Source organism: Pteropus medius, unplaced genomic scaffold, assembly GCF_902729225.1.
Source record: "Pteropus medius unplaced genomic scaffold, Ma_sr-lr_union100, whole genome shotgun sequence".
NCBI classification, from domain to species: Eukaryota; Metazoa; Chordata; class Mammalia; order Chiroptera; family Pteropodidae; genus Pteropus; species Pteropus medius.
This window is the reverse complement of record NW_024350927.1, coordinates 1,917,596-1,930,539: the sequence shown is the minus strand read 5'-3', so window position 1 is coordinate 1,930,539 and position 12,944 is coordinate 1,917,596. Positions and strand designations below refer to the sequence as shown.

The 12,944-nt window shown below is 35.7% G+C and overlaps 1 protein-coding gene and 1 pseudogene across 2 annotated transcripts in view; one reads left to right on the top strand and one right to left on the bottom strand.

The window, feature by feature from the left end:
* FBXO42 (F-box protein 42) overlaps nt 1-12,944 on the bottom strand; it is a 79,096-nt gene that overhangs the window by 51,275 nt on the left and 14,877 nt on the right. The window lies entirely within an intron of this gene.
* On the top strand, nt 7,883-8,931 carry LOC120585760 (annexin A2-like; annotated as a pseudogene).

Genomic DNA, 12,944 nt, shown 5'->3' with positions numbered 1-12,944 from the left:
TTTAATGAATGAAGATCACAAGGTCCCTTACTGAAGAGGTTAATGTTACTGACTCACCTCTGATTGTCACGTGTACTCCTGGAGAATTCCTATTGGACCATACTTTCATACAGCCCTCCCTGTAACCCAAAGCACAAAGCCATCTGTAAGACAGTTTGCCTTAGTTGAGAGGAGACCATGAAATAGGTTTTCCTTCACTGATGAAGTTACTGAAATAAAACTAAATCTTAAACTACTTGTGGCACCTGAACTCTTTGCTAACCAAATGAGCTAACCACCTAAGTATAAAACTGTACAATGAACAATATGGATAACACACAAAAATGATCAGGGAGAAAAATGCCAGGATTCCATTCTATACTAAATTATGAGTAAATGTCAGCTGTAGAATCTATGTCACCTGGATTCTTCAAGGAATATAACTATTCCTTTGCCAGGGGCCTACCTTAAATAAATCTCCCAAATTGCTAACTTTTAATAGTGTTAACTTCCAGAAGAAAAACATTAAAGGGAGGCCAAAATGAGAAAAGGTAAATGTTAGAATCATGGCACTTTAGAGTTAAAAGTAGGGCCTAAAGTCATTTTGGCAAAACCATTTTTTAAGCATTTTAAAACTCAAGTAAAAGTTACTATCCCAATCCACATTTGTCAAAATTCACAGAACTTTATAGCACAAAGAATGAAACTTAATGTATGCAAATTAAAAAAACTTTTAGGAAAGAATGAAACTATGACAAAAGACTAACTGATGATGTATTATTGAACTGTACACTTAAAACCTAAAATTTTATTAACCAATGTCACACCAATAAATTTAATGATAAAAAAAGAATCTAACTGTATTACAAATATATAAAACAGCCATGAGTAGAGGAAAGGGTGCTGACCTAAGTAATTTTGGAAATGACTGGCACCTGTATGACTAAATGCAAAAGGAACAGATTACTCATAAGCGCTAGACTTTACTGGATGAAGCTGTTTCCCACAGGAGCATAGTTGGTAATTCTAATACAGCTACACATGTGTAATGGAATTGAACAATTAAGTAAATAAATGGTGGATGGTTGGAGCCAAGTTTCTCACAGTTAGGGTGGGAATTTACAGATAAGCAAGAGGAAAAGCGTAAAATGACCATGTGATAATGGATTAGAGTGAGAGGCATTAATATGAACTCATGCTTAGCTTAATATAGAAACAGATGGTTACATATAGAAATATTTATAGATTTATGTATATCCATGGGTTTGTGTACACACAAATACTTCCTTGCTCTGTAGCTGAGAGGGCATAAAAGTAACAACACCCCGGTAGCAATGAAGCATAGCACCAATATCTAGATTTCTAATACTTTCTCCAATTACAAGGAACTAATAAGGTCCCTTGGTGAAAATGCAGAATCTAGGGCTGGGACAGGAACTATACAAGATAAATCTGGATGGATAATCTTGTAGTGCCATAAAGAATGTGATCCAAAAATAAAACAACATTTATAGAATGATCTCAAAGAGACACAGGAGACAACTAAAAGAGTGCTTGATGACCAAAGCTGAAATATTTTGAGCACAAAATAAATAGGTTCGGCTAATGTAAATTAATTAAAAAGGGGGAGGGGAGAAGAATCTCCCTTGCAGATTTCTAAATAATTCATGTAGATTTTCCCCATTCTAGTAGGTGGGGCTTAATTTCACTCATCTTCTAACTGATCTCCACCCAGATAAAAATCTTTAGCATTCAGTGTAGCTAGAAACTAAGCTAGTTTTACAGTGGAAAGAAAACTGTTTCCACCAGAAGACTGTTGCATAACTTTATTCTTCATTTCTTGGACAAATAAAACTTTTGTGTATATCTATGCCAGAAAATTCATAATGGGAAAATGAAGCTTAAAAATAAAAAAATTAAAACAAGTACTTTCCATAAAAAGACATTACCAAGGCACCCAGGACCTCATTTCCAACTCTCACGTGATTTCCAAGTTGTGTTTATCCCTCAAGCATTCCTTTACGTTTGCACGACTATGAACTAGACTCTGTTAGTTTGAGTAGCTGACTTGATAATTAAATAAGTAAATCACAAAACTCTTGCTTACAAACTATTCTTCCCTTTAGCCCAGCGGTCCCCAACCTTTTTGGCACCAGGTACTGATGCTCCTATGAGAATCTAATTCTTGATGATCTGAGGTGGAGCTGAGGCGGGGATGCTAGCACTGGGGAGCAGCTGCAAATACAGATGAAGCTTCGCTTGCTGGCCCGTGTGCTTGCCGTTCACCTCCTGCTGTGCCACGGACCGGTATCAGTCCATGACCTGGGGTTTTGGGACCGCTGCTTTAGCTGAAGTGAACTATCAACATGTTTTTATATTCAGCTTCTGTGCAAATGAAAACTCAAAAGAGAGATGTGTGACGGAGTACAACATTTAAGGAGGCAAGGTCCAACTGACCCCCACAAGAGGATTTTCTGAAGCCCAGTTTTGATCATGTTATTAAGCAAACTCTTAAGATCTATTCATTTCCTTTCAGAATTTTCTTGAAATGATAAAAACATAAAATATTGATGAGGAATTCTTATTACCTTTTGTTACAGACTGCATGTCTGTGTTCCCCTCAAACTCATGTGTTGAAGCCCTAACCTACAGTAAGATGGTATTTGGAGATGGGGTATTTGAGAGATAATTAGGGTTAGGTGAAGTCATATGGGAGAGGCCCTTATAATGAGATTAGTGCCCTTATAAAAAGAGACACCAAAGAGCTCACTCTCACTGTCTCCCCAAGGAGGTCATGTGAGCACACAAGGAGATGGCGGCACCTATAAGCCAAAAGAGGCCTTGGAATAAAAACTACCTTGCCAGCCCCTTGATGTTGGACTTCCCATTCTCTAGACTGTGAGAAATAAATTTTATTATTTAAGACACCCAGCCTATGGTATTTTGTTATTGTAGAATGAGCTAAGACCCTCTCTCCAAAACATTCTGCAGATAAAATGTCAACAAGAGTACCTACGAAGTAAGCTACCATGGATTTATAACATAATAAACAAACTAACATTTTTTCAAAATTTAGAGAAAGTATAAAGTATCAGTTAGTGGTTATATCTCTTCAATATTTAGTCACTTCTGACACAGCAGATTTTTGTCCTTAAAAAAGTTCCATTGATTTAGAGATGGCTTTTATATGTGTTCTTTTGTTTTCTCCCCAAAAGTTACCCTCCAAAATATAAATTGATTGATTCTGAGATAACAAACAGATATGGGGAAGGGAGGAAACAAGTGAAATCAAAATGTTACTACTCCTTTACCATCTTCAGGTAAATTTAACCGTATATCCCTGAGAGCTTTGCTTACACTTAAAATGATACTGTATTTATAGGTTAAAATTTTTGTTTAAGTATAAACGCCTACTTTTATTATATTAAAATCAGGCAATGGTCTGACAATAAAAAAGCTACTTATGAAATACTGTTATGTTAAACTTTACTTATTAGGATGTTAAATCTTTAGAACTAAGATTTCTCAGAAAAAAATTGATGGAAACGTTAATTGCTTTTCAGACTTGATAGCTGCTGCTTCAAAAGGTAGTTTTATACAAATATTAAATTAAAAAAAAAACCTTTAGAACACAACAAATTGCCTTTATTTTGGTATGCATCCCCATCTCAGTATTTAGTGGTCCCGAAGAGAAAAGTAGAAAAACGCAGCAATTTGTCAGGAAGTCAAGCCTGCCAATTTCAGGGATCTGCGGTGCAGACCAAGTTCTTTCTTAATCCCTGCTGAGGACTGTGAGAAGCAGCAGCATCAAAATCTAAATATGAACTGAATCCAAGGTTTTGTTCCAGTTGTCAGATTCCAAACTAGACCCAAATGGATTGCAAAGAAGACCAAATGAAAGTCCTGTTGAAAACTTCCATTTTTAAAAGCTATAGCAATTATAGAAAAAGTAAACAATTCATTCAGAGGGATCATGTATGTTTACAAGTGTTTTCTATGGCCGTTCTCCAAGCTTAACCACCAAGAACTTTGAGAGTTGGTATGTCTGAGTAACCCTGCTGACTGTTCTTTTCACTTTATCAGACCTAAGCTGAAAAAAACAAATCAGCTGCTGCTGACGGCAAAGGGTGGCAGGGCCGAGGACCCAATATTCATTTCCTAGGCTGGTGGAGAGTAAATGAAAGTGGTTCCAACACTAAAGACGAAGGTCAGAGACTCTTTCCAACCTTACCTGATGGCTTTTGGCCAAAGCAAGAGAATGTCATGGAAAGTGTTTGGTGGTGACGGTGATAAAAGGGACTTGAAGAGGAGGAAGCAGCATACAAAGGTGAGGGGAGAAGATATGGGGAAAGCCCTGAATTCCTCACCAAAGGCCAGTTTCAGCAGAGTAGAGGGGTTGCAATTTATACTTCAGCCAAGGGTGGCAGTTGAGAGTGGGGAAAGGAAGATGGCTTGGAAGGGGGGCATCATTTAAGACTTAAAAAAGAAACCAGGGGTGTAGACAAAGCACCCATACACACCCAGCAGGAGTCCCACTGTGACCTGAATTCTTCTAACAAGCCACCCCAAGCTCAAGGGCTGTTGCAAGGAGGGAAGGAGGCAGGGGAGGGAAAGGGGAAGAAGGCAGAGACACCAGGTCATGTAATTAGCAGCAAGGTGATTGTATGATATATCTTTTCACAGTTAAAATGTTAAAATTTCTCCAACAAAATAAGATAACAGATTGCTATTATTACTATTATTCTATTATTATTATTATTGAATGAAGAAAGATCAGATATATCTATTTCTCTCCAAAAAAAAAAAAAGCATTTCTGGAATAAATAAAAAGATTTAATGAATTTAATGGACTTTCATATTAATGTTACCTGGACAGAAAATAAAGTTATACTCCTGGACCTTCAAAAATATCTTAATTGCTTTAATTCTTCCTATCAACACTATAAATGTTTTGATAAAATGAATTACCAGGCAATAGTTGCCAAAGCACGCCAGGAATTTAAGAATGAGAAGATTAATGGCTCTTTCTAACAGATTTCAATTCAGTCATTTTGTATGAATTGTTCCTGAAATACCCTAAGCTCTTTTCTCATCTCTGGTCTTTGCGCCGGCCGGCCACCGCCCCCCCTCTTCCTAAAATACCCTTCTTCTTCTTGCCAGCATGGCAAATTCCTACTTAAGAGTCATCTCTTTTGGGAGATCTCCCAGCCCCTCCAGCCAATTCAGCACTCTTTCTGGTCTTCTATTTATTTTGTAAAGTATCTTTATTGTCTTACAGTTATATAAAATATTCATTGAGTTACGTGGCCTATCAGACTTAAGCTGACATTACGTGAATATACAGATAGTTTCTACTTTTCACCAGTTCGCGAGTTACAATTCTGCTCATTAATAACTTAATTAAAACTCGTATTTTACTTCTTATTGCTATGGTTTCAAATAAAGTCCAGACAAAGGCAATAGCACAAAAGGCAATCAAGAAGCAACATATACAGCTAGACGTTTGCTGTAACACATTATGCCTTAAAAGAGGGTGTCCAGGAATGTGAAAATTGCCAATGCCAACTGCCCTCTTATATGTGTTGTGTCACACAGTACTTCAGATGAGCAGTGTGAGGCAGAAAATCTTTAACATCCTAATTTAAATTTAAGAGTCTGCATTTAGAAAGATAGAGTCAGAAAAACTAATTTCCATCTTTGACCTTCCTTAAATTCGCTATGATCTCAGGGAAACTGATAGTGCATACTTAACAAATGTCTGGGGAAAAAACTACCAGAAATTTCAAAATGCAGTATTTTATACCATTTCTATAAAAAAAGTAAAGATTGTGCAGAATAGAAATGTATTCAAAGAAAGTTTTTAATATTAAATTCAACTACCAGACAGAAAGAAATATGTGAAGGCAGAATTTTATACTTCATTTAAAATTGATTCCACAGACAAGATTAATGCCCCCATAAAACACCTCACTGGTGCTTGGAGCCAAAAGTCAATTACGGTCTATTCTAACCAGCTGACTTTCAAATACTCTTTAAAAGAAATCCACACGTATGAACATGATATAGAACTGAATGCCCATATTGCTTCACCTTTACTATTCTGGGTCAGTTTACAAACTCTAAAATCAAACTGACATATACTTATGGAATTCCCACCCACACAATAACATTATCATACAAAAGGAAGGTAATACCTAGGTTGTTAGAAGTTACCTACTTCTCTTTTATTTCTTTTAAGATGCAAACCATAAATCAAAACGTCAAATAGGAAAAATGTTAGAGTGCATAAACCACGTAGGCAAATAGGTACTGCAAGTACATTCGAATTCTCTTATTTTTGTTACACTGAAATTCTTTGGATGAAAGCGAACACCTATTAAATGTAGTTTTTGAAAGGTAAACAGTGATCTTGAGATATTATCAGCAAGAAAATATTTAAAGAAATTAAATTATCTAATTTTAAATTTTATATCAAATTGGTGACCTAACACCACAGAGAGAGGAATTAGTTCAAGTAGCTTTAAAATACAATACTTTTAACTATATCTTCTTAGTTATATTTAAAATACAAAAAAAGATCCATGAATGTGAATGGTTTATGGAAAACATGCTAATGGAGAGATTAGGCTAATATCATCTGAACTCAGAGCGCAACCTGACCATAATTAAAAAGCAAGACCACCAGTAATTATGCCTCATTAGTGATACAATGAGAAGTGTGTAAAAACACTGCCTGTGAAGCATTCTTGCTCTAAATTTTTAAATGTAATCATGCTTCTAGATCAAGCAAAATGATACCACGAGGAAGCAATCAGACAATCCACACTACAGGATATTCTGAAGGTCAAAAGACTGATTGCCCAGGCTTTATGCTGGAGACAATTTTTGGATCTCAATGAAGTGAGAGGAAACCAAAAGAGCCCATCAATCTCTCTGAGTTGGGGAGACAAATAACAGAGTTAAGAGAGACTGAAGAGGCTGGAACTTATGGAGCACAATTCCAGAAAGAAAGGAAGCCACAGAGAAAAAAAAACTCCAGAAATTTGCAAGGTGTCCTCTTAGTCTTTGCTAAGTATTGGGCAACACGTGGATACTGAAACTCCACAAAATCAGAAAAAGAATGACAGGAAAATTGAAAGCTGATTAATTCCCATAGCCCATAAGCAGGAAGAAATTCAAGCTCCAGCAAGTCAGAGTGAAGAGTTCTTGGTGATCGATCACCTGGAATCTTTGGTGGAGACCCCTGAGGGTTCTCCCCTTAGTATAGGGCTGAACTGTCCCTAAAATAAAAACTTCTAGATCTACCCTAGCAAGACTTAAAAACAGATTTCAAAAAGATGAAAAACTGATCAGCAGGCAACTTACTGTCTGCCAAAACAAAACCAAAACTCTTTAAAGACAGACAATAAAAGCCAGACATTCATCCAACACCCAATCAAAAATTACTAGATGTGCCAAGAAACCAGAAAAAAAAAAGTTCATACTAAGAGAGAAGTCAGTCAATAGTAACAAACCCAGAAATGACAGAACAAGACAAGGATGTTAAAACAGCTACACCATTATTATGCTCAAGGACTAAAGAGAAACATGACTATAATAGACAAATGGAAGATATATTTTTTTAATAAAAAAGAACTCCTAAAGATTCAAAATATAATATATGAAACGAAAATATCACTGTATATAATTAACAGCACATTAGAGCATAGAGAAGTATCAGTGAAAATTTAAGACATAGCAACACGAGCTACCCAAAATGAAACACAGAGACAAAAAAGACTGAAAAAAATTAACGAAACCTCAATAACATTTGGGACAATATCAGAAGGTCTACCATACATATAATTAGAGTTGGTGGAAAAGGGGGAGGGACCAGATGAAGATTTTAAGAAATTACAGTGCGTTTGGCTTCTGGGGACACTCGCAGCCCTTGCTCGGCTTCTTTCAAAATGTGTACTGTTCACGAAATTCTGTGCAAGCTCAGCTTGGAGGGTGATCACAACACACCTCCAAGTACGTATGAGTCAGCCAAAGCCTACACCAACTTTGATGTTGACCAAAATGCTTTGAACACTGAAACAGCCATCAAGACCAAATGTGTGGATGAGGTCACTCACCACTGTCAACGTTTTGATCAACCGCAACAATGAACAGAGACAGGATATTGCCTTTGCCTATCAGAGAAGGACCAAAAAGGAACTTGCATCAGCACTGAAGTCAGCCTTGTCCAGCTACCTAGAGATAGTGATTTTGGGACAAGTGAAAACACCTATTCAGTATGATGTTTCAGAGCTGAAAGCCTCCACGAAGGGGCTGGGGACTGAGGAGGACTCTCTCACTGAGATCATCTGCTCAAGGACCAACCAGGAGCTACAGGAAGTTAACAGAGTCTACAAGGAAATATACAAGATTGATCTGGAGAAGGACATTATTTCTAACATATCTGGTGTAAGCTGACGGTTGCCCTCACAAACGGTAGAAGAGCAGAAGACGGCTCTGTCATTAAGAACTGATAGATCAAGATGCCTGGGATCTCCATGATGCTGTAGTGAAGAGGAAAGAAACTGATGTTCCAAATAGCTCAGCATCATGACTGAGCAGAGTATGTGTCACCTCCAGAAAGCATCTGAAAGGCATAAGAGCTACAGCCCTTATGATATGTTGGAGGGCATGAAGAAGAAAGGGACATCTGGAAAATGATTTCCTGAACCTGGTCCAATGTATCCAGAACAAGCCCTTGTATTTTGCTGACCAACTGTATGACTCCATGAAGGGCAAGAAGACTTATGATAAGATCATGATCAGAATCATGGTCTCCCACATAAAGTGGACATGTTGAAAATAAGGTCTGAATCCAAGAGAAAGTATGGCAAGTCCCTCTACTACATCCAGCAAGACATGAAGAGTGACTACCAGAAAGCACTGCTGTACCTGTGTGGTGGGGATGACTGAAGGCTGTGACAGCTCGAGTGTCTAGAGGTGGTGCTCCGATGCTTCCAGCTAACAATTCTAGAAAAGCAGCTTGCGACTAATAGCCCATCCCTGTGAGAATGATGTTAGCACTGCCCTCTGCCCCAACTTTATTTCAGTTGTCTAAGCATTGCCTGCCTTTCCTGTCTAGTCTCTCCTTTTAGATAAAGAAATGAACATTCCAAGGAGTTGGAAGTGAAATCTATGATGTGAAACGCTTTGCCTGTTGTTGTAAACAGATAAATAAACTTTAGCGAAAAAAAGAAAAAAAAATAGTGAAATCTTTTTTTTCAAATTTGGTGAAAACTCTAAACCCAGAGATCCAACAATCTTAATGAACCAAGCAGGGAAAAAACACATACTAAGACAAACTACATCAAGGCATATCGTAATCAAATGTCTGAAAACCAGTAATAGAGACTGACTGTCAGAAACTATGAAAGTCCGAAGACAATGGAATGACATCTTCAAAGTACTCAAAACAACTTGAAATTCTACATGCATGAAAATATCCTTCAATATACAGGTGAAATATAAATATTTTCAAACACTAGTATACCTGCGTGACAAGAGATATTAAAGGAAGTCTTTCAGATGGAAGGACGATCTCAGCTAGAAATCTGGATATACAATAAGAAATGAAGAGCACAGATATGACAAATATATGGGTAAATATAAAAGACTTTAGCTTTCTCACGTTTCAATTTCCCTTTAAAAGTAAGTGTTTAAAGCAAAAATAATGTACTGTGAGATTTACAACATATATAGAAAAAATATATGGCAACAATAGCACAAAGAATGAGGAACAAGGAAAGTAGAGTCTTATAAGAGGGATATAATACCTCTGTATTATAGACTATACCTAAACTTAAAATGCATATTATAAACTTTAATAAATTAAAAAAATATATTGTAAGCCCTAGAACCACCCACACACCCACACACACACACTCCAAAGAGGTATAGCTAATAAGCCAAAAATGTAGATAAAATGAATATTAAAAATACTCAATTACTTAATACAAAAGAAGGTAAGAAAAGAGAGAGAGTAACAAAGCACAGATGGTGCAAAGAGAAAACAATTAGCACACTGGTAGATTAAAATCTAACTATATTAAAAGACATCAAATATATATGGCTTAAACACTCCAATCAAAAAATAGAGGTTATCGAACTAGCTAAAAAAAGCAAAGCCTAATTTATATGTTGTCTACAAGAAATGTATTTTAAATATAAAGGTGCAGAGAGGCTAAAAGTCAAAAGATGGGAAATATATAAGGGAAACATTTAGCATGGGAAAGCTACAGTGTCTATACTAATACCAGACATTGCAGACTTCAAAACAAAAAATATTACCAGGAAAAAAGAGGGACATTTCACAATGATAAAGGGGTCAATTAATCAAGAATAACAAGCCTAAAGGTGTACATGCTCGATATGTGCTGCAAAATACATGATGAGGGGGGAAAAAAAAACCAGTACTCCAAAATCAGTTAAAATGAGTATCTAAGTATTAATTAGCAATAAGAAACCTAAAATTTGCTTTAAAATACTCTACCACCCCCATCCAAAAGTGAAAAGATAAATAAGACAAGTAAAATGTTAATTTTTTAATGTTAAGTGATGAGTATAGAGATTCACTATATATATATGTATATATATTTGAAATTTCCATTACATAAAGTTAAAAAAGAAAGAAAGAAAAAGGATTTAATACTGTGCACTAATTAAAGGCACGTGACTAATGAAGTATTGCTGAAAACAGTGGCAAAACTGTGATTCTACCACAAGAATCCTCAAAACAAAAGTGCTGTTTTAAGGAAACAGACATAGACACAGAGAAAGGGTGACTGCCAGAGTGGAGGTTAGGGGAGCTGGGTGAAAAGGGTGAAGGAATTAAGAAGTACAAATTGGTAGTCACAAAACAGTCACAAGGATGGAAAGTACAGCACAGGGAATATAATCAATAATACTGTGTATGGTACCACAGTTTAAGATGAGTAGTAGACTAATTGGGGAGATGAGTTCGTAAATTATATAAATGTGTAACCATTGTGCTATACATCTAAAATTACTATAATATTGACTGTCAACTTTAATTAAAAAATAAAATTTTTTAAAAGTGGTTTTAGTTGTTAGAACATATAAAAATACTTTTCTGAGTCCCAAACAAGATGAAGCGAAGAGGCCCACACCAAGATACATCATAATTAAAACACCAAAAGTTAAAGACAAAGAGAGAATCTTAACAGCAGCAAAAGAAAAGTAGTTACCTACAAGGGAGCTCTCATAAGACTGTCAGCTGATTTCTAATAGAAACTTTGCAGGTCAGAGAGATTGGCATGAAATATTCGAAGTGATGAAAAGCAACAACCTACAACCAAGATTACTTTACCCAGCAAGGTTAATCATTTAGAATCAAAGGAGAGATAAAGAGCTTCCCAGACAAGAAAAAGCTAAAGGAGTTCATCACCATCAAACCAGTATTACAAGAAATGTTAAAAGGGACTTCTTTAAGAAAGAAAGAAAAAAATACATCATAAATATGAATAATAAAATGGCAAAAACTACATATCTATCAATAATCACTTTAAATATAAATGGATTAAATGCTCCAGTCAAAAGACAGGTTTGCTGAACAAATGAGAAAACAAGGCCCATACATATGCTGTCTACAAGAGACCTGCTTCAGATCAAGAGACTCAAACAGACTGAAAATAAAGGGATGGAAAAAGATATTTCATGCAAATAGAAACAAACAAAGAAAAAGCTGGAGTAGCAATACTTATATCAGACAAAACAGACTTTAAAACAAAGCTGTAACAAGAGACGAAGAAGGACATTTCATCATGATAAAGGGATCAATCCAACACGAAGATATAACCCTTGTAAACATTTACACTCCCAATTTAGGAGCACCTAAATATATAAAGCAAATATTGACAAACATAAAAGGAAAGATTGACAGTAATACAGTAATTGTAGAGGACTTTAACACCCCATTGAAATCAATGGATATGTCATCCAGACAGAAAATCAAAAGGAAACAGAAGCTTTAAATGATACGTTAGACCTGATGGATTTAATTTATATTTTTAGAGCATTTCACCCCAAAGCAGCAGCCTACACGTTCTTTTCAAACACACATAAAATGTTTTCCGTAATAAACCACATAAATTTAAGATGATTAAAACCATATCAAGCATCTTTTCCAATTACAATGGTATGAAACTAGAAATTAGTTACAAGAAGAAAACTGAGAAACACACAAACACATGGAGGCTAAGTACCATGCTACTAAGCAATGAATAGGTAACAATAATATCAAAAAAAATTAAAAGATACCTTGAGAAAATGAATACAATGACCCAAAATCTGAGACATAGTCAAAGCAGTTCTAAGAGGGAAATTCATAGCAATATAGGCCTACCATTGAGAGAGAGAGAGAGAGAAATCTCAAACAATCTAACTTTACACCTAAAGGAACCAGAAAAAGAACAAAGCCCAAAGTGAGTGGAAGGAAATAATAAAGAGTAGAAGTTAATGAAAATAGAGTCTAAAAAAAAAAAAACAGTACAAGAGATCAATGAAACCAAGAGTTGGTTCTTTGAAAAGATAACCAAAATTGATAAAAGTTTAACCATATTCAACAAGAGAAAAAGAGGAGCCCCAAATAAGTAAAATAAAAAATGAAAGAGAAGCAACAACTGATACCAAAGAAATACAAAAGTTTATTAAAAAAAATACTACAAACAATTATATGCCAACAAATTGGACGATCTGGAAGAAAGGGATAAATTCCTAGAAACATACGATCTTTAAAGAATGAGATAAGAGGAAACAGAAAATCTGAACAGATCGATAACTACTAACAAAATTGAATCGGTAATCAAAAAACTCCCTCCAAAAAAAGAGTCCTGGACTGGATGGCTTCACAGGTAAATTTTACCAAACATTCGAAGAATTAACACCGATCTATCTCAAATTATTCCAAA